This window comes from Bos indicus x Bos taurus, chromosome 23 (genome assembly GCF_003369695.1).
Source record: "Bos indicus x Bos taurus breed Angus x Brahman F1 hybrid chromosome 23, Bos_hybrid_MaternalHap_v2.0, whole genome shotgun sequence".
NCBI classification, from domain to species: Eukaryota; Metazoa; Chordata; class Mammalia; order Artiodactyla; family Bovidae; genus Bos; species Bos indicus x Bos taurus.
In genome coordinates this window covers 1,112,083-1,138,545 of record NC_040098.1, presented here as the reverse complement: position 1 = coordinate 1,138,545, position 26,463 = coordinate 1,112,083, and the positions used below count along the sequence as shown (strand labels likewise).

The 26,463-nt window shown below is 38.3% G+C and overlaps 3 pseudogenes; all 3 read left to right on the top strand.

The window, feature by feature from the left end:
* Nucleotides 1-6,424: 6,424 nt before the first annotated feature.
* LOC113881215 lies at nt 6,425-7,524 on the top strand (annotated as a pseudogene).
* An 8,052-nt stretch (nt 7,525-15,576) lies between these two features.
* On the top strand, nt 15,577-16,921 carry LOC113881880 (annotated as a pseudogene).
* Nucleotides 16,922-23,290: 6,369 nt separating this feature from the next.
* On the top strand, nt 23,291-23,409 carry LOC113882308 (annotated as a pseudogene).
* The last annotated feature ends 3,054 nt before the right edge of the window (nt 23,410-26,463 follow it).

The following is a 26,463-nucleotide window of genomic DNA, read 5'->3' as shown; positions in this document are numbered from 1 at the left end:
GAAATAAAGAATAGTTGCCAACATAAATGATGGCACCATTTTGTTCTCTTAAATATTAAAATAAAACTGGGAAAAGCCTTTTGAATTTGCTTAAGAAAAAAGCTGGACACTTTACCTTAGAGAGCAGGTAACTTCTATTTTCAGATTTCTAGAGAATTATTTGTATAATGAGACATATTACTTCATAGTCATAGAATTTACTGGTTAATTTACATTATGGTACTGTGAAATATTACATGTACCTGAGATTTAAGCCAAGTGAGTTGGACATGAATTAACTTTTCTTTAATCAATCCACAATTAATCAGATCAATATGATTTTAGAATTTATTATTTAAATATAATTTAATGATCATTTGCCCCTTGGCTAATGTTTGTTAAAAAACTTTAACCACATTTTCATACAGTCAACATTTGAAACTATTGCTCTATCTACCTGGTAACACAGAGCATCTCTTTCATGGCTACACATTTTTTGTACAACTTATGTGTGATAACTTACCCTTCCTATGTCAATTGCATAAAGTAATAAAAATGACAGTGATAAACATTTTTTCATAACTTGGGGAATGTTAAAGGGAAGCTAGTAAAGCAGAAAGTCTGTGACTTAAATTCCAGTAAAGGATACAGAAAATCTGTTAAGGAAAAACTCAAGAAGTACAAAGTATATTAAATCACTCTGCACTAACTTTCTATTAATTGCCTGAATGTGCCATATTTGTAGCTTGAGTTTCTCACTCCTGTATTTAAAAACACCACTTATTCTATTACAAGTTGGCCAAGACAGGGCTGTCTATTAAAAGAGGAGGTTAATGAATATGATCTGAATAAATATCAGAATAAATGAGAGTGGCTAATAGTACATGGGAAGATTTAGTTCTGTACAGTTTGGAGACCACCCAGGTTGGAGACAACCAGGGTTTTAGGGCAAGTGACTGAGTTTTAATATATAAGACTACTCTTAAAGGTCTAGTCTCCACAGTAAGCCAAGGGAGTGAGAAGTGGGAGAAGGTTACAGGGATGGATTTATGTGACCTTCAAATGGTTTTTTCTAATAGAATATTAGGAAAAATTTGACAGCAATTCTAAGATGATCTTTCTGAGTCTCTATCATTCTAAAGTAAATTTTATTATAAGCATTCTGTGTTTTTATGTCTCTTAAATACATGACAAAATAATTATAATGATAATGACATGTAATTAAAATGAATTTTCATTTCATTCTATCAAATATTGAAATAAAATTTATTTATTTGACAAATGCATACTGAATACTTAAAATAATCAAAGTATAGAGTGAGGGTATAATGGGAAAGACAACAGAATTAATAATTTAATTCATGATGAGACACAGTGCCATATAATTGATTAAATGAGGAGTGTTTTGTATAACCTAATTCATCAAATCCTTGATAATTTGTCATTATCCAGTCACAACCTTATTATGGGAGAACTAGATAACTAACTTACTAAATGAGAATTTCAATAAAGCCTCCTGAATGATTTTAGTCTTTTTTTCACCTAGCACAATTCTTGACACATAGTAATTGATAACTGGTTAATAACTTTTCCCACATCCAAGATCAGATCAGATCAGATCAGTCGCTCAGTCGTGTCTGACTCTTTGTGACCCCATGAATTGCAGCACACCAGGCCTCCCTGTGCATCACCAACTCCCGGAGTTTGCTCAGACTCACCTCCATCGAGACCTCCCAGCATCAGAGTCTTTTCCAATGAGTCAACTCTTCGCATGAGGTGGCCAAAGTACTGGAGTTTCAGCTTTAGCATCATTCCTTCCAAAGAAATCCCAGGGCTGATCTCCTTTAGAATGGACTGGTTGGGTCTCCTTGCAGTCCAAGGGACTCTCAAGAGTATTCTCCAACACCACAGTTCAAAAGCATCAATTCTTCGGTGCTCAGCCTTCTTCACAGTCCAACTCTCACATCCATACATGGACACAGAAAAAAACATAGCCTTGACTAGATGAACCTTCATCCAAAAGAGATGAGCTTTATTTTCCTTTCTTTAGAGATCAAACAAGTAAGATGGCTCAGAAAGTTTATATAATCTGTTCCAAAGTCAAACATTCACTGTTCAACATAGATTTGAATGGCATAAATTTTGTTTGGTTTTGTTTTTCATTATGTCCAGGTTAGGGAGAAAATGAGGCACTGGCCCTAACTCTCACCAAGATAAGATTGTTTTAGAGAGATAAGCTAAAGCACTTAACAGTATCTGGTAATTATTAGAAAAAAAATATGAAGCAAGGTAGATAGTTCTAAGAACCCCAAGACTTAGAATATTTGAGTAACCATAGCATGGTGGGCTGTAGTTAGTGAAATCTACCTGGAAGTAGTAGATTTCACAGAGTTTAATACACTGTGATAGTATTGAGCAAAGATTGGTTTGAAACTGCTAGTCCAGGTTCACTACTTCAGGGAATCATTAGGGATTCCAGAGAAGAACACTTAAGTTTGAACTATAGATGATGGAGCCTTCTATATACTTGGATTGGATAAAGGGAATTTAAAATATCAGGCTATAAAGGATCCAAAGAAAAGGAAAGCTGGAGGAGTTGTGTTTCTTTCTGAGACTGGATCAGTTAATCTTAAAGGAAATGAGAGACAATAACCTGGAGGGGAGTTGTAAATTTATTCTGATTTGTTTGGAAAATAATAGTCATCAAAATCCAGCTATTAACTCCTCAAAATATATGTCAGAACCATGGACAAGGAGTTAGGGTCCAGCAGAGATCCTTAAACATATAGTTTAACTCCCATTGCTTATTGATGCCTAAACTGAAATACAAAAAAGGGATGTGGTATACTCATGCCAACAAGTTAGAAAATAGTACAACGAGATGAAGGAGACAATATTTTGCTTCATTTTCCAAATAGTCCAGTATTTTAAAGAATACCTTCTGTTGATATAATTATTAATGTTTTAAAATATGAAAATGACGCTTATAGACAAATGAGGCACGCTTCCTTTTTTTTTAATTTTTTTCCTTTTTTTTAAATTTTATTTTATTTTTAAACTTTACATAATTGTATTAGTTTTGCCAAATATCAAAATGAATCCACCACAGGTATACATGTGTTCCCCATCCTGAACCCTCCTCCATCCTCCCTCCCCATACCATCCCTCTGGGTCATCCCAGTGCACTAGGCCCAAGCATCCAGTATCGTGCATCGAACCTGGACTGGCAACTCGTTTCATACATGATATTTTACATGTTTCAATGCCATTCTCCCAAATCTTCCCACCTCTCCCTCTCCCACAGAATCCATAATACTGTTCTATACATCAGTGTCTCTTTTGCTGTCTCGTACACAGGGTTATTGTTACCATCTTTCTAAATTCCATATATATGCATTAGTATACTGTATTGGTGTTTTTCTTTCTGGCTTACTTCACTCTGTATAATAGGCTCCAGTTTAATCCACCTCATTAGAACTGATTCAAATGTATTCTTTTTAATGGCTGAGTAATACTCCATTGTGTATGTGTACTACAGCTTTCTTATCCATTCATCTGCTGATGGACATCTAGGTTGCTTCCATGTCCTGGCTATTATAAACAGTGCTGCGATGAACATTGGGGTACACGTGTCTCTTTCCCTTCTGGTTTCCTCAGTGTGTATGCCCAGCAGTGGGATTGCTGGATCATAAGGCAGTTCTATTTCCAGTTTTTTAAGGACTCTCCACACTGTTCTCCAGAGTGGCTGTACTAGTTTGCATTCCCACCAACAGTGAAAGAGGGTTCCCTTTTCTCCACAACCTCTCCAGCATTTATTATTTGTAGACTTTTGAATCGCAGCCATTCTGAGTGGTGTGAAATGGTACCTCATAGTGGTTTTGATTTGCATTTCTCTGATAATGAGTGATGTTGAGCATCTTTTCATGTGTTTGTTAGCCATCTGTATGTCTTCTTTGGAGAAATGTCTATTTAGTTCTTTGGCCCATTTTTTGATTGGGTCATTTATTTTTCTGGAGTTGAGCTGTAGGAGTTGCTTGTATATTTTTGAGATTAGTTGTTTGTCAGTTGCTTCATTTGCTATTATTTTCTCCCATTCTGAAGGCTGTCTTTTCACCTTGCTAATAGTTTCCTTTGATGGAGGCACGATTTCTTATTTTCCATAGAAATACCTGAAAATAGGGAAAATGCTTTCAAGTCGTTCAGGAATATAGATTATGGTTTTGAGTCATGCATTAAATAGTTTTTATATTTTAAAATGCAAATTAATTTTTAGGTATTTTTCACATATTCCCTCTCTTTCTAATGGCCTAGACTGAGTGCATTTTCAAGATTAAAATTTTTTAAATAATTTTCAATCTGTCTGAAATATTCAAGTATTGGTAAGACAAAAGAATCTGCATTTTAAAAGCTTTTGTTTATTTTCTTGGTAATTCATAATCATTTCATTGATTTTCCACTTTTAGTCTGCAAATACACTTACCAAAATGGCATTTACATTGTCTTTTTCAAATATGATTTGACCTGCTATCTGATAAAGAATCTCAGAGGTAGGATTTTAGACAAATAGTAAGGGAAAAGATGCTGAGAAGATATAAGTTAATTGATCAATTCAAGCAGTAAGTCAAGTATTAAATTAAGAATAATCTGTGATTGAATATATAACTTACAGTGTTTCCCACCAAATCAGAAGAATATAATTTAGGGGAGAAGTTAGAATAGAGCCCTGAATTTTTTAAAATTATTGGGAATTATTTTAAAAGCCTAAAATGTAATTGTTAGTTGAATGAGATGGTTTATTTGACCACTACAAATATCCTCTCTTCACTATTCAGTTGTTACATACTTGAATGTCATTTTGTGGCCACTGATGTTGACTCTCACACACTAGATAGATTTGCAGTTTTTCTCTTCCAAACCCTACTTTATGTACACAGATTTGAATGGCAATTTCACTGAAAATGAAAAATAAGGAGAGGAGCATTACAGATTTGAAAATAAATTGTGGATATATTGGTTCTGAAGTTTGGAGTAAATGAAATAAAATATTTTAAATATTAAGGCCTTGTGTTTTATATAGTTGAAGTAGAGAATTTTGGTGTGATTTAGTGGAATGATTAATTCTCAGTAGTTCTCCCTAGTCTATGCTTCTTGAACTTCTGCCAGGAGAAAGGTATTGGTTTGTTCAAAGGCATAATAGTTATGAGCATATTATTAGAGCTGGTTTTACATTACTTTACAGCAGTGACTAGAAGGAGGAGGAGGTAAAAATAACAGGAATGGAAGAGAGAAAAGCCAGCCTGAGATACTAAGACATATGATATAGGAACAGAAAGAAGCAAACGTTTTCAGGATGAGTGATTATTAGGAAGAGTTGAACAGCTTGAGTACATCGCTTAGAAAGAAGCCAATTTATGCAAGTGAGTAAGACACTGTATGAGACTAAAATTCAAGTGAAACCTACTATTAACCTCAAATGCCTTACTGAACGTAAAAAACAAATATTTTTAAAGTTTGAGGTGATACCTTTTGAAAAAATAGAGGTAATTATACTTTGCTTGTTATCCTTTTGTTTGACTATAAAATATAATATTCTATCTGTAAATTAAGCACATTTGTAAATTAATAATATTTGTAAATTAGGTACAACAGATATATAGCTGATTTTGGTCATGTATATAGTACTTTGGCCACCTCATGCGAAAAGTTGACTCATTGGAAAAGACTCTGATGCTGGGAGGGATTGGGGGCAGGAGGAGAAGGGGAGGACAGAGGATGAGATGGCTGGATGGCATCACTGACTTGATGGATGTGAGTTTGAGTGAACTCTGGGAGTTGGTGATGGACAGGGAGGCCTGGCGTGCTGTGGTTCATGGGGTCGCAAAGAGTCAGACATGACTGAGGGACTGAACTGAACTGATATACCTCATGATTCCAAATTGGTTGATTTTTTTCTATTTACCACATTTCCACCTAGGATGGATGGAAGGAAATTTCTCACATATAGCATTATCCACATATAAGTGCTTTTTAATTTTCTCTCAAGGTTTCATTTCTGTGTCTATTTTCTCAATAACAAATAGTGAGAATAGGAAAGGGATGACTGATTTTTATCTACAGTACCATTTTTGAATTCAACCAGGGCCTATTATCCAGTTATGTTTGATAATACATGCTAATAGAATGGTTGCATAAATATGCTGCATTCTACAGGGTTAGTTTTTAAATCAGGTATCAAAGTTGTTTATCAGGAATTAATATTTTCCAGAGAGGGACAAAAAGAATGCAAGGGAAGCCTTTCAAATAAAAATCAAATATTTTTCTTCAAGTTTTGAATGCTTTCCATTTTAAAATGCCCATAATAAGGAATAATATACATAATTGTATTTACATATTTGTAAAGATTGATAACTATTTAATTTCAAGTGGCTACAAACTGCTCTGAGTCATGGAAAATAGGAATAACATCACAGAATTTATTCTCTTAGGACTTTCTCAGAAAAAGGAAATTGAAATTCTCTGGTTTTTACTGTTCTTACTTTGTTACTTTGCAATTCTGATTGGAAACCTACTTGTCACGATTTCTATCGCCTCCAGTCAACTTGTGAAGCAGCCCATGTGTTTCTTTCTGAGTCACCTCTCCCTCGCAGACCTTTGTTACACCTCCACTGTGACCCCCAAGTTGATTGCTGACTTGCTGGCAGCAAAGAAGATCATTTTCTACCATGGCTGCATGACACAGCTCTTCACCATGCACTTTTTTGGGGTGATTGAGGTCTTCATCCTCATAGGGATGGCCTGTGACCGCTATGTGACCATCTTCAAACCTCTGTTCTATACTCTGATCATGACCAGACAGAAGTGCATTGCCATGATAGCTGCTTGCTGCGCTGGGGGGTTCCTGCGTTCCTTTGGTCAGTTTCTCCTGGCAATCTTTTTACCCTACTGTGGCCCATGTGTATCATTTGCTGAAACTGGCCTGCACTGACACCACCAGAATTGGTCTCCCTGTCATTGCCAACTCGGGCCTCATGGGCCTGGTGACTTCTGTGGTCTTGTTGGTATCCTACGCTGTGATCTTGTCCACTGTCAGGTCCTACTCTGTAGAGAATCGCCACAAAGCTCTCTCCACCTGCAGTTCCCACAACACTGTGATGGTTCTCTTTTTTGCTCCTTTATTCTTCATTTACATTCGACCAGCAACTACTTTACCAGAAGACAAAGTGTTCGCTCTTTTTTATACTATCATTGCTCCCATGCTCAATCCTCTAATCTACACACTGAGAAACTTGGAGATGAAGAATGACATAAAGAAATTCTGGTGCCATATCACAGTAAGAAAGGAAATGAACTAAAATATACCTCTGATTTTCACTGCTGAACTTGGTTGAATATATGGATTTTCTACAATGAAGACTTTAAAATGTATAACGCTTGCCTTATATGCTTTTTTGTTTCATTTTGTTTTAGCAATATATAGGTTTAAGTATGAGCAAAAGCTTACAACTCCCTGGATTTGTCCAGACTCTGCTGTGCTCTTTTCTAGTTTTCTTGTTTTCTTATTTATAGCTCCTCTTCCCCTCTGATCTTTTGGCTGTGTAATCAATTTAGATATTTAGCAGTAGACTATCAAAGGCATCATGTAATACAAATCAACACTGAGAACCTATACAGCCCATTCTTGTATGTGACTTTAGTCAATAAAGCCAGTCCCAGGTAGCAATGATTTAGAAGATAATTCCAACATTTTACTTGCATCATTTAAAGAATATTCTAAAAGACCAAATTTTGGACCTGCAACTATATTTCTTAAAAATATAGCTTTCTACTCTGATAATTTTGTAGCCAACGGTGATCTGGAGCTTCTCATATGTCCAACACCAGTACTCTTACCTAAGTCCCACATCAATCTCTTTTCTTTTGTTCAAAGGAACTGTCTCTCCCAACTCTGTCCGTGTAAACGTGAACTGCAACTCTGGCTAATTCTAGCACCTGATAGTGTATATTTGTTATGGGCATGTGTTCTGGACTCAGAATTGCTTACTAACTATGAGGACTGGGACATATGCTCAACAAACCATCCATCAAGTGATAATAATAGCCCAGCACCCAGTCTAGTGAGGATACGTGCAGGACTGAAACACTGTTGGTCACACAGTAAGTGCTCAACACGTATGAGCTATTTTATTGCCCAGTCTCCTGTTATGCATCAGAAATGTAACCCTTCTGATAATAACTTTCCTTTGCAACAGTGAGGGTGTGAGAATGGGGCTCATATTAATGTCATGCTCCTATTACTAGGCTTCCCTGGTGGCTCAGACAGTAAAGAATCCACCTGCAATGTGGGGGATCTGGGTTCAATCCCTGGGTGGGAAGATCCCTTGGAGGAGCTCATGACAATCTGTTACAGTATTCTTGCCTGGAGAATCCCCATGGAAAGAAGTACCTGGCAGGCTACAGTCCAGGGGGTCACAAAGAGTAGGACATGACTGAGTGACTAAGCACAGCACAGTGTGCAATGGGCACCTATTACTGGTGAAATTAATCTTTTCTTAGAGTGGGCAAGTGGAGAATATCACTCAAAGTCAATGATCACATCTTTGGCACTGTTCAAGTTAATAGCAGTTTTTCCAGTAGGAATTTAAAGTCACCCTGGAGCACCTTTGCCCAATGTCAGAAATGACTAGGAGCAAGATCAGGCCACTGGATAACTGATTAGGAATGAGTAGAATCTCAAAACTCTCAAAAAAATCTCAAAGCTTCATGGATATGATGTACTTGCATGAGAATTTATTTTCAAGTTGTAGAGAGAGCCAGGTTAGATAAAAATGAGTTGTCAATGTTGAGGATTCTTAAGATGGGTTCATAATATAAAAAAGAAAAATAGCATAGTCCTATGACTCAGTTGAAAATGCCCAACAAATAAACCTAAAAATATTATGTGCTAGAAATTCTTATAGAAAGATCCTAACATATTTGCTTGTTGTTGTTTTAAACCTACTTCTTGACAGCTCTCTGAAAACTCCTGGATAGGGCATGCACAGTATACATATCAGAGAACATAACAGAGCAGGAAAGTGAAAGATCACTTTCTGGTATGAAATAAGCAGGGTCTTTAATAAGACCAGCCAACCCTCAAAGTTTCCCTCTGCGTCAGAAGCCCTATCCTCCAACCAACCAGACTTGTATTATTGACAAATAAAACTTCAAAAATTAACACGAATGTTTCTGTTTTACTTTTATTCTTGGAACAAAAGTTGTGAATGTGGATTATTAAAATACTTGGAGTCTGCAGCAACATGGATGGACCAATAAATTATCTTACTAAGTAAAGTAAGAGAAAAACAAACACATATAATCACTAATATGTGGTTTATAAAAAAAATTACACAGATGGACTTATTTACAAAACAGAAAAAGACTCACAGACACAGAAAACAAACTTATGGTTACCAAAAGAAAAAGGGGGAGGGGAGGGATAAATTGGGAGTTTGGGATTAACAGATACAGACTACCAAATATAAAATAGATAAACAACAATGATCTATTGTATAGCACAGGAAACTATACTCAATATCTTATAATAACCTATAATGAAAAGTAATCTGAGATGGAAAATATACATATATATGAACCACATATATATGAACTGAATCACATGACTATATACCCCAAACCAATACAACATTGTAAATAAACTATAGTTTAATAAGATAAGCAAGCAAACACTTCATTGTTAATATTAATCATTAACTAGGGAATTATGATTAACTCCTTCACTTTTGCACTGTGATCTCCTCCCTTCTCAGCTTCTCAAGAGCATCAGCCATATTTCTCTCTTCAGTTAAGTCATTAATAGCACATATAATATCAAGAAAGAGCAGTGAGATTCTCTGTAATTTAGTGAGTGACCTACTAGTTCTTGCATTCAGGTTATTACCTATCTTTCAGTATTTTTGGCTAAGACATTTTACAACTCAAAATAGAGAAGTTGACTCACACAAAATAATATCAATGTCAACAATGTCTGGCCATAGAAATTCAAATTGTGTCAGGTGAAATGCAAGTAATGATAGCCCTTTGGATACTTGACTAGTTTTGCATCAACTTATAAATTCATTTTAGCACCCCTTACTGATGAAAAATATGTGGTAAACTGTTGCCTGAACTGATGGTAACATCTTACTGGTTTCTACATTAAATATTAATAATAAATTCAATAGAATCTTTGACATGTGTCCATTCATCATTTGCATAAAAATTCAATAATATTCTCTTTTAAAATGTATCCTTTTACAAATGGTAAACTTTAAAGAACTATAGAAATAGATCCATTCACAGATACCCACTGACTGTTTTAAAAAATTCAATGGTACATGAAAAGATCTTAGAAGCTTTTAGACAAACAATAAAGATTAAGTAAATTTTTAAAAATAAGAATTCAATCATATGATTTCAACTTTCAACAAATATAAATACTACATTTGCAGGTAAAAAATGGATGAGAAAATACAATTGTCTTATGGAATTACATAAAGTAAAATTCAAGAGGCAACTGAGGAATAAATGTCTGTATAACATAAGAATGTCCAAGATTTACACTTGACTAAAATGTCTATAGATTAAAATTTGTATAGATTAAAAAGAAATGACCCACAACTTCCTATTCATTTATTTAAAATATACTATTTGTAATTATACATTTGCTTATTTTCTTGTTTATTTCATTTTCTATCTCTTTCCTTAGTCTCCAGCCTCACTGAGGACAAAGGCTGTTTTGTTCACCACTAAATATATTCTCTAGGGCTTCCCTGGTGGCTCTACGGTAAAGAACCCACTTGCCAATGCAGGAGATGTGAGTTTGATCTGTGTCAAGAAGTTTCCCTGGAGAAGGAAACATATTGCAGAAACCCACTCCAATATTCTTGCTGGAAAATTCCATGGACAGAGGAGCCTGGCAGGCTACATTCTGTGTGTTTGCAAAGGAGTGGGGCATATCTTAGTGACTAAACAGCAACAAATGCATTCTCCATAGTAAGTTTTGTCCAAGTCAGACCTTTTAGAATTAGGACATAGTAAATATTTTTATATGAATAAAGGAGTAAAGCATAGGAGTCTTTTCCAGGCATCAGCCAGAAATTATAATGCCCTAACAAGCTTATTTTTTTTCCTCCCCAGGAAGAATTGTCTTAAATCCTGGGTCTACTCGCTGAACTTTTAATTCTAGCTGTAGGGCTCTCAGTATTTCCCATGGCAGCTCACTTCAGTCTCCCTCAGCTAACTGATTCTGCCCCGTCCTGACAAATGAGCATTATATACTCCATGTCCATAGTCATCATATACTCCATTTCCTCATAGTCTCCATGTCCCATGTCTGATCTCAGTGCTTTGGATGTTGATGCAATAGGGAAATATAATTAAGAACTTTGGCATATTTATTGATTAGGTAGAAATTGAGAAATTGAAGCTATGATTTACGTCTTTGGCAAAGTATACTGATGGGAAATTTCTATATTTTTAGAGATATTGAGATCTTTTCTATATTACACATTTTGTCAGAATTCTCCTTAAATGCCAATTTAACATCAAGCAGAATATTCAAAAGCAGAGACATTACTTTGCCAACAAAGGTCCGTCTAGTCAAGGCTATGGTTTTTCCTGTGGTCGTGTATGGATGTGAGAGTTGGACTGTGAAGAAGGCTGAGCGCCGAAGAATTGATGCTTTTGAACTGTGGTGTTGGAGAAGACTCTTGAGAGTCCCTTGGACTGCAAGGAGATCCAACCAGTCCATTCTGAAGGAGATCAGCCCTGGGATTTCTTTGGAAGGAATGATGTTAAAGCTGAAACTCCAGTACTTTGGCCACCTCATGCGAAGAGTTGACTCACTGGAAAAGACTCTGATGCTGGGAGGGATTGGGGGCAGGAGGAGAAGGGGACGACAGAGGATGAGATGGCTGGATGGCATCACTGACTTGATGGACATGAGTCTGAGTGAACTCCGGGAGTTGGTGATGCACAGGGAAGCCTGGCGTGCTGCGATTCATGGGGTCGCAGAGTCAGACACTATGGAGCGACTGAACTGAACTGATACATATATATGTATATATGTCACTTTTCTATAGAGACAAAGGCAAAATATCAGAGAGACACATATTTATTTTTTAGAAGTGGAAAAACTGCATGTTAAAAAAAATCTCAAAATTAGTTCAATTTACCAAACATATCTGTAGCAGTGGAACTCACAAGTTCTCTTGTAAGATTTTATGCAATTAGAGATGGATTACTGCATGGAAATTCCAGTTTTTTAAATTCTGACTTTATCTTAGGTATGAAGCCTCATCTTATAAGAAATCTGTCTGATGAGTTAAGCAGCTGGTAAGTTAAATCCAGTTCGTAATTATAATAGTGATTTTCCTTAAAATGAATATTTGAATCATTCTGATTGTATTTATGATCTAAGCCTTCTAACTAACCTTTGAAAAATTCCAGAAACTTTAAAATGCTATTTTTACTATTTGGGAAAACCTGGCTTCAACTATCATGACTTGTGATTTGTACATGAGCTCTTAAAATTATCAGTGCCATGTCTCTCAGCAGCTCTCAAAATATTGCTAGATTTATTTGTCTTTTCATATTTCAAAAATTTAATCATATTATTAGCTCTTTGGATTCCATTATGGAAAAAAGTTTAATATGAAGAAGAATGCACTGGCCCAGCAGATAAGTGGACAGTATTGCAGTGAAGGAACTGAAGATGTATTTTAAAAAATTAAAATCAAAACACCAGTATGCTTCTAAGATTATGCAGAAGCAAAAATATATGATGAAATTTTCAAAGAAGCTATTTGAATGGATAGTATTTAAGTGGTAGGTTTCTTTTTCCTTAGTTGAGATGAAGAAAAATTATCAAAGGGGAACATAAATATCTGTCTAATTCAGATCAGTTCAGTTCAGTTCAGTTCAGTCGTTCAGTCCAGTTCAGTCGCTCAGTCGTGTCCGACTAGGACACCATGAATCACAGCACCTGTCCATCAATAAGGTTAATTAATTCAAAAGAAAGAAAACAAAAGTATTAACTGGATGAAATAAGCAGTACATTTATCTTCAGAAATGTGGAAAGTCAGCTCAACCCTGACCAAAGAGAACGATTTGGCTTAATGACAGGATGTTTCCCCACAGTGAGCAACCCCAGCCTTCAGGTAAGAAAGAGCACATTGTTTATGACAGGGAAACTCTGCTATGTCTTATCCATATTTATCCCATGTTACAACATTACATATTTTAAGTAAGCGATTCAAAATAAAAAGTAAGAATAATACAGTGTACCCATTGATAGGACAAATATAATGTCAATGACAATGAATATTTACTAAATGTTTTATCTTAATATATACCAGTTTCTGTCTTAAGCTGTTATATAAGTGAACTCATCATATCTTTACAGCAGATCCCAGAGTTAATTACAGTATTATTCATTTTATAGATGAAGAAACTGAGGTTATATATTTTATCTGTGATTATGCTCCAAGTGAATTTTGGAGCCAGTATCTCATTCTATGTAGGTCCAGAACTCATAACCTTAATTACTAGACTCTACTACCACTCAAATAGTGTGAGGACCTCCTAAATTTATAACACTATGGGGGTTCCAAGAGGAAGGAGGGGAAACTAACATGTTTTTGAGCATCAAGTTCTGTATATGTAAGCTTATTTACATTCCACAGTAATCCTGTAAATTAGGCACTGCATGCTTATTTTAAGGAAGAAGGAAAAAAGTATTTAAGGAGGTGAAGAGTCTTGCATTTGAGTATCAGAGCTGTGTCTGAACACAACTCTTATCTCTGAAGTTTCTGATATTAATGTTAATAATATTTCCTATCTTGTTCAGGGAAGGATAGTACAAGGTACAGTTCCTGAGGTGGTGTACTCACATTTTCTCTGGGGCCTTGATCTTATAGTTAGTAATCATGTGTGTGTTATTTGCTCAGTTGTATCTGACTCTTTGTGACCCAGTGGACTATAGCCTACCAGGCTCCTCTGTCCATGGAATTCACCAGGCAAAAATATTTATTGAAGTGTGTAGCCATTCCCTTCTCCAGGAGATCTTCCCAACCCAGGGATTGAACCCTGGTCTCCTTCATGGCAAGCAGATTTTTACCAGCGAAGCTACCACGGAAGCCCTTAGTAATTGTTGAGGATGGCCAATAACTATTAAATATATAGTACTTTCCAGATATTGCTTTAAGAAATTTCATATTTAGAAACTAATTATTCAAAAAATCACCATATAAAGAGATATTATCTTTACCTTGATTTTACAGAGAAGTAAACTGAGGCACAGGAATTGTAATGAAATTGCCACTGTACTTGTTACTTTTTATAGTTTCAATGTATCAAGCAGAGAAGGGAAGGCAGGAGAGAGGTAAACAGATGTCTTCCCCAAATTAATGGAGAATCAGAAGTCACACATTATTGGAATCTGGGGAGATCTTCAGAGATTATCTAATCACTTTTGTTTTATGAATGGGAGCCTGGGATCCTAGGGAATGAACAATTAAGCAACAAAGTGGGAGGAAAAAACTAGCTATTTTGCCTACTTACATAGTGTATTTACCAGATGATTACATGAATACAGGTATAACTGTTTCTATTTTAGAGAACCGAAGAGATTCCTCTATATAGTCATGCAGATTGTGTGGGTGAATTGTCTAAGAAATTAAGGGAAGAAGTGCTACATCTTGTTTATTGTATTGTGTTTGGGGGAACTATTTTGGAATTAGAGGAGCCCATTTCTCAGTATATTATTTCCAAACTAGGCAACTATAATTACAGTCTGATAAGATGTAACTCAAATAACTTCTGAATGTTAATTTATTTTGAAAGAGGAAATAATCTTGCAAGAGAAATGTAGACAAATAGGAAAAGCAGAGTTGTAAATATATTAACCTAGAGATGCTACAAATAAAGTTTAAGAAATATGAAAGTTTCATGGAGTATTTCACATGAAGGAATTATTTCCTCTTAAAAGTCAAAAGGGCTTCCCTGGTGGCTCAGAGGTTAAAGCACCTGCCTGCAATGCAGAAGACCTGGGTTTGACCCCTGAGTCAGGAAGATCCCCTGGAGAAGGAAATGGCAACCCACTCCAGTATTCTTGCCTGGAGAATCCCATGGACGGAGGAGCCTGGTGGGCTACAGTCCACAGGGTCACCAAGAGTCAGACACAACTGAGCAACTTAACTAACTTAAAAGTCAAAAAGGATTATGAGTCCACTCATAAAAATGATTTGTTCTTCAGTTTTATCATGAATTACCTGACTAAAGGATGATTATTTATTGTATTATTCCTTCAAAATTATAGCACATTGTTCACTTTCCAGATTTTTATTTAATTGATATTTATTTAACATTGACTCTATGCCAGCACTGCAAAACCCACCCACACACCCTACACCAATTTTGTAATTTCATTAGAAACCACTTAATCAAGCAAATTCTACAGTTGCCTCTATTTTACATCCTAAATTGGCACATTATATGTCATTCTACTTAACACTATTAAGATTATCTCTTTTTTTTTTTAAATTCTTGACAAATATAATTCCTTGCTTCCTCACAAAATAATTTAAATTATATAAAAACTGGAACTTTGTCTAATTTATCACTGTATTCTTAGCTCTTAGAAGAATATTAGTACTAGATATTCAAAAGACTCATATTAAATGAAAATGATTTCAGTGGGTCTCAAAATAACTTGTCTTTAAAAGGCATTGGTGCCATTTTAAGTAGATATTAGGTTTCCATTTTCTCATCAATGATTCGTTTCATTGGTTTTGTCATTTCAGATAACTTTCTTGAACATCATATCATGGAAGATAGAAATAATGTTACTGAATTTATCCTCTTAGAACTTTCTATGGACAAGAAAGTCCAGATCCTCTGCTGTTTATTTTTCTTATTCTGTTACCTGGCTATTTGGTTGGGGAATTTGATCACTGTGATTTCTATTACATGCAGTCAGCTAATCACCCAGCCCATGTACTTCTTCCTTAACTGCCTTGCACTCTCAGACCTCTTCTACACCTCCACTGTGACACCCAAACTCATGACTGACTTACTGATGGAGAAAAAGGCCATTTCCTATAAAAACTGCATGACACAGCTTTTCACCACCCACTTCTTTGGGGGGAGATTGAGGTCTTCATCCTCATAGGGATGGCCTGTGACTGCTATGTGGCCGTCAGCAAACCTCTCCACGACGCCATCACCATGAACAGGCAAAAACGTCACTCAATTCTCATAGCATCGTGTGCAGGGGGACTTCTTCATTCTCTTGGTCTCTTTCTTCTTGCGATTGTTTTACCTTTCTGTGGCCCCAGTGAAATAGATCACTATTTCTGTGATGCATATCTTTTGTTGAAACTAGCCTGCACTGATACACACAAAATTGGCTTTCTTGTCATTGCCAACTCTGGCTTGATGGGACTGGTGCTCTTTGTGGTTTTGATGGCCTCCTACATTTTGATTCTGTATAATGTGTGCACATATTCTGCAGAAAGCCACCATAAAGCACTTTCCACCTGTAGTTCCCACATCACAGCCCGTGATCCTCTTTTTCACACCTGTCATCTTTGTTTACATTAGACCTGCCACATTACCAAAAGATAAAGTGTTTACGCTCTTCTACACAATTATTGTCCCCGTGCTCAACCCGCTTATCTACACACTTAGAAACATGGAGATGAAAAATTCCATAAGAAGAGTTTGGTGCAATAAAAGGTTCTGGGAAGGGAGCTTAATGATCTGAAGGTCATTTGTCTCTGACGCCAGTGACTGTCTTCTCATCACTCCCTCTGTTGCTGATTCTCTCCTGCTAATGGGAAAATCATTCAGAATGTGTAAAAGCCAAGCCTCCAACAACAGCTTGCCTTCAGTGGTTCCTTCTTTATTTTCCTCTCAATGCATTTTCCTTGATTTCACTTTTCACTAATAATCCCCTTTGTTTAAAAAAAAAAGAAAAGAAAAGAAAACTTTTTACAGAGTAAAAACACACTGAAAAATCTGGAGGGAGAGTGATCCTGCCTGTATTGAAGGCTAAACCTGGGGGAGACCTCGCTCTCAAAATACTTGGCCTCAAGGTATAAAAGGTAATAATATGTTAAAAGGTAAAAGACAGTTAAAGAACCCACCTGCTAATGCAGGAGACACAGGTTCAATCCTTCGGCCAGGAAGATCCTCTGGAGAAGGAAATGGCTGCCTACTCCAGTGTTTTTGCCTGGGAAATCCCACGGAGAGAGGAATCTGGTGGGCTACAGCCCATGGGGATGCAAAATAGCTGGACATGATTCAGCGACTAAACAAAAACAAAAAGGCAGTTATAGGAAAATAAGAACAATCACATACTGCAAACTCCTTTCAGAACTATATACCTAGCCTCGTATCCTACAACTCTAGATTTCTTTTAATCAAGTACCTAGAGATTTTTTTGTGTGTATTTGTGAACTGCGATTATTTTACTTAAGTGAAAAGAATATATAGATCTAAATACAACATAGTGTAAAGTCCAGCCTTATAGTCTACATGGCAAGTCTTACAGTCTGAAACGCAAGTCACTGTGTGATCTGTTTGTGAAGTAACATTGTAAGTATTGGGGAAAATATATGTGTGTGTATATATATATATACACACACAAACTCTTGCTATTTTAACTGGGTTTGACATTAAGTATACATGATCAAGGAATAAATAAACTACAACTGACTTTGCTACAAAAAAGAAGAAAATATAAATCCAGCTTGAACATCTGGAAGTTCACAGTTCGTGTATTGCTGAAGCCTGGCTTGGAGAATTTTGAGCATTACTTTACTAGCATGTGAGATGAGTGCAATTGTGCGGTAGTTTGAGCATTCTTTGGCATTGCTTTCTTTGGGATTGGAATGAAAACTGACCTTTTCCAGTCCTGTGGCCACTGCTGAGTTTTCCAAATTTGCTGGCATATTGAATGCAGCACTTTCACAGCATCATCTTTCAGGATTTGAAATAGCTCCTCTGGAATTCCATCACCTCCACTAGCTTTGTTCGTAGTGATGCTTTCTAAGGCCCACTTGACTTCACATTCCAGGATGTCTGGCTCTAGGTCAGTGATCACACCGTCGTGATTATCTGGGTTATGCAGATCTTTTCTGTACAGTTCTTCTGTGTATTCTTGCCACCTCTTCTTAATATCTGCTGCTTCTGTTAGGTCCATACCATTTCCGTCCTTTATCGAGCCCATCTTTGCATGAAATGTCCCCTTGGTATCTCTAATTTTCTTGAAGAGATCTCTAGTCTTTCCCATTCTGTTGTTTTCCTCTATTTTTTTGCATTGATCACTGAGGAAGACTTGCTTATCTCTCCTTGCTGTTCTTTGGAACTCTGCATTCAGATGCTTATATCTTTCCTTATCTCCTTTGCTTTTCACTTCTCTTCTTTTTACAGCTAAGTCATACAGTGACTCACTTAGTGGCTCAGTCACACACTTGATAATGTAAGGAACAACACTTCTTGAAACAGGCAATATAGAAAACAATAGCAGTAATAGTAGAATCATAAGTAAGAAGTTAAGTCAAGAACTTCTGTTAGGTGTAGCCCAGTGACATCTCCATGTCATCTGACTTAGTTTGCTAAATGACTATAGCTTGCTGTTGATATCCTGGTTGTAGATCCTGAGCATCTGATCTTTATTCAAAGACTGGTTATTGAGATAAGCTTTAGAAACAAACTCAGAATGTCCTTTTTAACAACTTAATTAAACCTCTTAGCAATGTAACATAACCACAAGGAACTATCTAAGGAGTGAGTCTTAGTAAATACAGACCTTAATTAAAAAAACTGGAACTTAATATTCAATGAAACATAATAGATGCCATAGGCCTGACATCAGTTAGGTGGATTTTTCTTTTAGAGCTCCCCAGTATACGTTGAGATTTCTGTATATGTCAGGAGACAGTCTTTTTATTTACCTGATAAGGCTGTTCAGAACCCAAGTGTCTCCAGTTTCTGGAGGGATGAGGCAGGGAGAAAAAAGGCATAATTTTACCCCCAGGAGTAAATCACTAGATTGTTTTAAATGATCAGTAACTCGAGGAGAAGTGCTTCTTTATATCTGAAAACACAGAGTAAAAGTCAACAATATGTCAGACAAAAAGTCGTGAAAATTGTGGTCATATTTAGCAATCTACTCCATCCCATGCAATTGATCCCTTTGTTCTGCTGTCCTTGCCCAATGACCAAGGACATCAGGGAAAGCAATAGTCTCGAAGAAACTCATGAAGTTTTTGTGAACGTCTGTGTGACCTGTCCAGCAAAGTGGGTGCCCTGATCACTGGAGACTGTGGAAAGCACCTTTTAACCATTTTTTCTATTCTGAGATATTAATCCTGAAGCCAGGAAAGGCATTATCAAATAAAAATGAGGTTTGTCAGGGAGCCAGGAAAAGCCAAGTGGCCATCTTGGACCTCTCATAGCCCCAACTCTTTGGTTTATGGCCATTTTTAATCCATTTTAAATTCCCTGAAGAGGTGTTAACTTTTGTAGAAGCAGAAGGAGCTTTGTCCATATGTGCTGTAGTCTATTATCAAAAGCCACATTCCAAGAAAACTGTGTTCTTTTAATCAGTGAGAGAAAACCAAATTCGAGTTTGGTAACAGCTTATATTCACTGTGAAACAATAGTTATTCACTTAGTCATAGTAACAATAAGACTTCAAAGGCAGTTTAATGTCTTAACAAACTTATACCATGCACAAAACTCTTCTTTCACTTGCAACACACCTGTTTACACTTTCTGTATTCATCACTTCATTTGTCCATTTAGAAGACAGCCACCTGTACGTTTAGACTTACTTTGCTTTTCCTTAATAGAATGTAACTCCATTCCTTATTACTTTTTATTAAAAACACACATCTTACTTTTCTTCAGAAACCATGACTTGTACTTTACATCATCATTCTGTAGATTGGTAAGGATAAATCACCCAAAGTTATATCATTTATAAAAGTATCTTCACAATGTCTCTGTTAATTAGATCAATAAACAAACATCAATATCATGTATCAATTCAATAATGATTATTTCCCAGTTCACACAAGCCTCCAATTCATTTACTTTAATTTTCTTGAATTTAGAATTGTTTGATTTGTAAGCACTTACTTCTCTTTAGGCCAATTAATTAGAGCTCATTGAACCACTTAGCCTTTAGCAATTTTTTCCAAGGATGGAGACACACCGAGACACAAACAAATCTGGACAGACAGAAACCTCAGATTTTCCACCTGAAATTTAAAATGTCTCTTTGTCCCTTTTATTTTCTTGGCTTGAGTCCCAGCTCATGGCTGGAGTCCCAGATAGAGTGGGCTGTGTATCTCAAGGACATGATAAGAGTTAACTCAGGTTTTTCCCCAGGCATGTTTCTGTTTTTCAGGCAGGATCAGAGCTCCCCAAAAGAGTATTTTCACAAGTCAAACTTTTAGTAATTACATGTGCAAAAAGAACCAGTTTTGCAATTTCAAAAAGATTCCATTTTACCTAGTTTTCTCCGGAGTCTAAAGAATACACATGGCCATTCAGGGTTCAAAATGTCATTTCTCCTTCATGTAGTCATAGCTTCATAGCTAAAATTTAAACCAGAGAGTGCTCAAATTGGCTCTGATGACAGGGGTAGACTGATCGATAAGATGTCCCAGCAGGGATTATCTCTCTGGGCAGGCGAGGTCTTCTCTTAAAGCAAAGAAACCTCATATATAAGGGATTTTTAGGCCTTGAGGATCAAAATTATCCCAGTTTTTCAAGATATTATTCAAGGGGGGTGGTTCTGGACTGTTAGGCCCCATCTGTAAGAGAGAAAAAAGCAGTGCCCAGTGCCATGGCTTTTTTCTACCAGAGGTGTCTGCCCCTGCTCTAGACAGGGTTGGAGACTGATTTTCCACCTAAGCTTCCTTCCCTGGCCAGAGCTAACCTGTCTCTTACAGGTGGAGGTGTCCTACTCCCAACCCCCCTCGTTCTACCACCCAGGCATGGTGGAGATGCACCAGGGTTAGACCTGATGGCATCCCAGATTGATGTCCAGGTCCTCACCATTAAAACCTTGGTTTGATTTCCCTTTTATTCCGGCACCACCTGGGGTGGAACAGAGTAGTTTTCCGGATGCTTGCCGAGCCAAGACCACTAGGGGAAGCACCCAACTTCTGTGTACCTGCACACATTCCTCATAACAGTATAAGTGGCAAGTCATAAAGGGATGAACAGAAAACCCAAGACATCCTCCTGACAGTGGCCACACGAGTCTATTTAATAACAAAGGAGGCGATGGAGGGCCCGCCTGTGAGGAAAAACTAATCCTTCATATTCATGGAATGCCAACATCATCCTTTTTATTCCTGTCCATCAGACTGTACAAAAAGAATACCTAAGGAGTTGAGACAAGAGCCACTGGAGGGCTTCGTCTGCTCTGCTAAGAGCTAGCGCTACTAAGGGAAGAAGCCCAATGCACTTTCAATCTGCCCAAATCTGGGGTGTCCCAATCTGTGTCCTCAGGAATCTCATGCTCACCAGCAATGCCTCAATCCATATAGTCCAGAGGCATAGCCATGACAAGAACTTTCCTGAGTGTCTGTGGGATCAGGATGGTGATTTCCAGTCTGAGAGATGTCCCTGGAGCTAGAGCTCCAGCTAGCTCCCTAAAGTGCTCCTGTCTGCAGTGTCCTATAAAACTTGGAATGGGGGCCTTGCTAGAAAAGCACAATAACAGCATGGATTGCCAGTCCCTTGAAAGTCTACAATCTGGCACACAAGGTTAATAACTTTAATTCCCCAAGCAGATATGAAATGGTCAGAGGGACCAGGAAAAGCTGACTGGGGAAAATAAGTTCAGTCCACATGCTTCTGATTTAGTAAAGTAGCTGCTGCTGCTAAGTTGCTTCAGTCGTGTCCGACTCTGTGAGACCCCAGAGTTGGCAGCCCACCAGGCTCCCCCGCCCCTGGGATTCTCCAGGCAAGAGTACTGTAGTGGATTGCCCTTTCCTTCTCCAATGCAGGAAAGTGAAAAGGGAAAGTGAAGTCACTCAGTCGTGTCCAACTCTTAGTGACCCCATGGACTTCAGCCTACCAGGCTCCTCCACCCATGGGATTTTCCAGGCAAGAGTACTGGAGTGGGGTGCCATTGCCTTCTCCGTAGTAGAGACCACAGTAAAAGAGCAAAAGAATCTCAACTCTGAGTGTTCTTACCTTGTCTCGAAGATCTTGGACAAGCCCCCAAGATGATAACCTAGCAGTCAACGGTGACCAAAGCCACTGGATTCATGGTGTCTGAAGAAGAAGATATTAATCTGGGGTCAAAGACAGTCTCAGTCACTCAGAGCTTTGTGTATATTTTATTTAAAGTGAAGGTGACAGAAAAAGCTTCTGACACAGATATCAGAAGGGGTTCACTAATTTAAGTGGGGCCATATATACTTCTCAACTAGCCTCTGAGAATAGACAAAAAACATCTCAAGGATGTGAGCGTTTTGCCCAGACCCTTTCCTATAACATACATCCAAAGCTCAAAAAGAGGAATGTCCTTGAACCTGAGATACTCCTCCCTACAATGCCTACTTGTCTTAAGCAAAAGAATGTGAAAAAGAAAGCAAGCTTGCCTCCTCCTTAAAGGGGCTTTAGGCTTGGACTCTTTATCAACCTGCTGGGACAGGTAAGTATACAGTTAAACTCAGAAAACTCTAATGTTGTAATGGTGGTGAGTAAAGCATTTGTATAACATACCACTGATAACTCATATAAGTATATCACGTATAAATTCAGTATGAAGGTCAAAAGATAAAATATCAAAATGATAACTACAAAATGAAATAATGGAACCATGTTTGAAGAATTAGATGACAGTATGATACTAAGTCAACAGAGAGACTCAATGAAGAGCTACAAATTATTATTTTTTTTAAAGAAAACTAACATAAATTCTGGATTTGAAAACTAAAATAATTGAAATGAAAAATTGATAGGTTCAACAGCACATTTGAGATGCTAGCAGAAATAATCCATAAACTTGAAGATGAATTCATAGAAATCAATGTAAAAATAAAGAGAAAAAAATGTTCAGGGAAAATGATCTAAGGCATCCATTCATTACACCATCAAGTATGGAAGGAGAGAGACTCTCAGAAAGCAGGGAGAGAAAGGGGAGGGAGTAAAATTACTTGTAGACGGAATGGCTGACCGGCAGGTCAGAGCAAAAGGGAGGTGCAGCGCAGGGCTCTTAGGGCGCCAGGTGGCAGCAGCCTCCGTCTAAGGCCATAGCACCCTGAACGCGCCCTATCTCGTCAGATCTCTGAAGCTAAGCAGGGTCGGGCCTGGTTAGTACTTGGGTGGGAGACCGCCTGGGAATACCGGATGCTGTAGGCTCTTTGCCTTCCCTCTCCTTTAGCCCCCACCCCAAGTCCCAACTCTTGGGCTCCCGCAGCCCCAGCCCCTCCTGGGGGTGGGTGGCCAGGGCACCGACTCCCGCTGCAGACCTGGGTTGCCTCCGCGCGGCCCGCGAGCCCCTCCGCATTTGGCTTCCAGGAAACCAGACGACCGTCCCTCGGGTCTCCGTCTGGGGCTCCCTTGGCGTGCCTCAGGCAATCCCGGGGGGCTGCACCAGCTCCAGCCCCAGCCCCAGCCCCAGCCCCAGCCCTACCCCCAGCCCCACCGCCCACCCCCCATCCTCGCAGGCGAATGCCCGAGCTCGCGCGCACCCACGCGCGCACACACAGATATATGTGCACAGACGGTGCATGTATACTTTTGGTGGATATATGCCTGGGAGTGGAACTGCTGAATCATATGGTACTTCTAGTTTTAGTTCCTTCAGGAACCTCCATACTCTTTTCCATAGTGGCTCTACCAACTCACATTCCTACTAAAGGTGGAGGCGAGTTCCCTTTTCTCCACATCCTCTCCAGCATTTGTTATCTACAGACTTTTCCATGAGGACCATTCTGACTAATGTGAAGTGGAACCTCGTTGTAGTTTGGAGTTGAGTCTGTCCAATCATGAGTGATGTGGAGCAAGATGACCTTTTTAAAATGCAGATGCATTTCTATCACCTCCCTGCTCCAACTGCTCTTGTATTTTCCCATCATAGAGAAGATATGACCAAATCCCTTCATTGCTTGGTCCCCACTTTCTTCTCTGATTTCTTTTCACAGGAATGCCCTCTGCACTCTTTTGGTTCCATCCCATAGGGCATTTTTCATTTCTTGAATGTACTAAGGTTCCCTTGTCACGTAGCCTTCCAAGATGCTATTTTACCTGCCTGAAATTCTTCCTGCATCTCAGCCCTGGTTTACGTTGGTTCAACCTATGGATCTCAACTCAATTATTAGGCTGAAAAGCCTTCTCTGACACCCAGTTTTTGGTGAGGGAAGAGGCCCCTATAGAAGTTCTCAAAGTATCTGCCTGTTATTTATCATTAGATTAGTCTCAGTGAAAGAAGGAACTGTGTTTCTTCTTCTCTCAGCATTCTATTTCCAGAAACATATTGCATGCTCATAGTAGGTGCTCAATATTTATTCAGTGTGTGAAAGACAGAAAAGTTCTGTGAAGCCTCAACTTTTCACTTGGCTCAGCACTTTTGATCTCTTTGTATCTTTGTCGATTCAGTTCTTTTCTTTCTTCTGTTGATGTGCACACTATATTCAAGGCATGATCTAAGGCATGAAGACATATCAATAAATATAGGTTCTTGCTTTCCAGGAACTCGTACATCAGATTTCTATAATTCAGGTTTGTTTTTTTTTAATGCTCTAGAACAATGTGAACTTTTAGTATTATCCATTTTCATTTCAAAGAAAGATCATTTTACTTACATAGCAAAGGTGGAGATCTTCCAACTTTCAGTCCAATACTTATACCTTGACGATTTCAGGCAAGTCTTGTGGTTCCTTCTGGAGGTGTGTGGCTCTTCCAGAAATGTGAAGATCTTCCATAGTCCTCAGACTTTGGTGTGATTTGGAATCATCAAGAAAGTTTCCAGGTATAGGTTCCAGACCACCACCTCAAAGAGTCAGTAGCGAATGGAGTGGATTCCAGCAATATGCATTGTTAACCAGCATCACTGGTGATTCTGTTGCTACAGACTCAATGCAGTGGGCAGGGCCTGGACTGCCCACTTGGGTCTGATGTGGAATGGAAAGAAGGGCTTACCCCCTCCACTGTTTCTAGCCCTGTGACTAGAAATGGTCCCCAAACAAAAATCAGACAAACAAGATTATCCCAGATCGTAGTCCATGAGATGAAGGAACTAAGCAGCTGGTTGAGATGGAGCCAAGGGGAAAGGTTGCTCTTTTTTTCTCCACCTCTACTCCTTTCTTCCTTGATGCCTTAGTGATTCATCGTGGAGATTTGAAATAAAGTTCACAAGAGTCATATTTGTTGAATAAAGATTTTGCATTGAACCAACTCTATAAAATGAAGAAAGTTTCACCTGCTACATGGGTCTTTTAAAAAGTCAATTGCTTTTCAACTCTGGGGTTTCTCCATTGCCTTGTTCAAGTAGCCTTAATCGTAAAAATAAAATAAAACTAAATAAAGATTCAAATATACCAACAAAGGAAAGCTTCCGTTTCTTAAATCATCTTTCCACTTAGTAGAACACTAGCTCTTTTCTTTGTATTTTGACTAGGCAGTTAGTTGTATTGTGGCTCAGATGGGAAGGCATCCACCTGCAGGAGACTCAGGTTTGATCCCTGGGTTGGGAAGATCCCCTGAAGAAAGAAATGGCAAACCACTCCAGTATTCTTGACTGGGAAATGCCACGGACAGAGGAGCCTGACGGGCCACAGTCCATGGGTAGCATAAAAGTTGGGCACAACTGAGCAACTAAGAACAGAAGTATTTCCAAGGACCACATTCAAGAGATTTGGAACTCTTGCTTGACTCCCTCATGTTGACCATGTTGACTAGGCAGCAGATAGCAGCTGATTCATCTGTACAATTAACAAAGAATGTGTTATTCTGTTCTATACTTTTCTGTACTGTAGGAAGAGACTGTACAGAGCAGATGTCTGGACTTGTACAGGACTTTTGGTCCTTTAGAGGATTACAGTTGCACCATCAATGCTTGCCAGAGGTGGCAGGAAGGCGGCCCTGAAAGTTTGAGTCCAGACATGTTCAGTGTTTTAGGATATATCAGATGAGTAAGAATGCATTTACCCTTCACTATGTCTCCATAGAAAGTTGCTTTGGGTTTGGAGGTACACACACACACACACACACACACACACACCCTGCCGCCGAGACAGGTCAAGAGCTAGAAACCACAGGTAAGGGAGACGGAGAAAGAGGGAGAGAGAGACAGCAAGAGGACACGCAAGCTTCCCAACCCCCGGCCTCCACACCCTCCCCCCTCCACTCTGGGTATCCACCCGGCCCCAAGTCGACCCGACCCAACCCTCACCCACTGACACACTCACACAC